Source organism: Lissotriton helveticus, chromosome 1_1, assembly GCF_964261635.1.
Source record: "Lissotriton helveticus chromosome 1_1, aLisHel1.1, whole genome shotgun sequence".
In the NCBI taxonomy this organism is placed as follows: domain Eukaryota; kingdom Metazoa; phylum Chordata; class Amphibia; order Caudata; family Salamandridae; genus Lissotriton; species Lissotriton helveticus.
In genome coordinates, this window is record NC_136057.1 from 1,759,750,444 (window position 1) to 1,759,752,282 (window position 1,839).

A 1,839-nucleotide genomic window follows, 5' to 3' on the forward strand; every position below is an offset into this window, starting at 1 on the left:
ATCCAGGCTGACGGCATGGAAAAGTGCCCAGGACAGGCTCCATGCGTCCCGGGCATTCATCCCCCGGGCGTCCGGGGCTCCATCCAGGCTGACGGCATGGCAGAGTGCCCGGGTCGTGATCCATGGTTTCCAGGGATGTCCTCCCCTGGGTGTCTGGGGGCTCCAGGCCGAATGCATGGAAAAGTGCCCAGGACGGGCTCCATGCGTCCCGGGCATTCGTCCCCTGGGCGTCCGGGGCTCCATCTAGGCTGACGGTATGGCAGAGTGCCCGGGTCGGGCTCCATGGTTTTCACGGTGGCCCTCCCCTGGGTGTCTGGGGGCTCCAGGCCGAAGGCACGGAAAAGTGCCCAGGACGGGCTCCATGCGTCCCGGTCACTCGTACCCCGGACGGCCGGGGCTCCATCCAGGCTGACGGCATGGCAGCGTGCCCGGGTCGGGCTCCATGAGTCTGGGACAGTCCTCCCCCGGGCGTCTGGGACACCCGTCTCCATGAGGCCAACGGCATAGGCAAAGTACCCAGGACGGGCTCCATGGGTCCCGGGCAGACCTCTCCCCGGGCATCCGGGGCTCCCACCTCCAGGCCGACGGAATGTCAAAGTACCCAGGACGGGCTCCATGGGTCCCGGGCAGCTTCCCCCGGGCGTCCGGGGCACCCACCTCCAGGCCGACGGCATGTCAAAGTACCCAGGACGGGCTCCACGGGTCCCGGGCATTCCTCCCCCCAGGTCGTCCGGGCCCTAGAGCTCCGGTGGTCCAACCTGCGCCTGAGGCCCAGCCGGGGTCCAAGAGCCCTGCCTTGCGTGGGCAGGAAGTCAGGAACCCTACCGCGAAGGCTTGGGATGGATGGGGAGCTGGGAGTCCTTTCGATCCCGGCCATCTGGTCGCCCGCGATGCTTTCCAATGGGGCGACCAGATGGCTGGGCTTCCCTGGAAGTCCCGATGAGGTGCCATTCGCCTCCCGGATCCCAGCTAGGGCTCCATGAGGTCGGGTTCTTTTACGCCTTGGGTCCCCTCTGTCACCTCGCGTGCACGGATTGCAAGAAAGGGGGGTAATTTCCCTCCGGATTACTAGGGGCAGGGTACGCCCGGACACCTCTCCAGGGCTGGTGGTTCTCTGCCCGGGGGGACCAGATGAGATATGCCTGGGCAACACCTCCCCCGGGCGTCTGGGGGCTCCATTCTCCGGGCCAACGGCATGGCTCAATGCCCAGGACGGGCTCCACGTGTCCCGGACAGACCGCCCCTGGGCGTCCGGGGCACCCATCTCCAGGAGGCCAATGGGATGGCAAAGTACCCGGGAAGTGCTCCACGGGTCCCGGGCAGCCTTCCCCCGGGCGTCCGGGGCTCCCACCTCCAGGCCGACGGCATGTCACACTGCCCAGGACGGGCTCCATGGGCCCCGGACAGACCTCCCCCCGGGCGTCCGGGGCACCCATCTCCAGGAGGCCAACGGGATGGCAAAGTACCCGGGAAGGGCTCCACGGGTCCCGGGCAGCCTTCCCCCGGGCGTCCGGGGCTCCCACCTCCAGGCCGACGGCATGTCACACTGCCCAGGACGGGCTCCATGGGCCCCAGACAGACCTCCCCCGGGCGTCCGGGGCACCCATCTCCAGGAGGCCAACGGGATGGCAGAGTAACCGGGAAGGGCTCCATGGGTCCCGGGCAGCCCTCCCCCGGGCGTCCGGGGCTCCCACCTCCAGGCCGACGGCATGTCACACTGCCCAGGACGGGCTCCATGGGCCCCGGACAGACCTCCCCCGGGCGTCCGGGGCACCCATCTCCAGGAGGCCAACGGGATGGCAGAGTAACCGGGAAGGGCTCCATGGGTCCCGGGCAGCC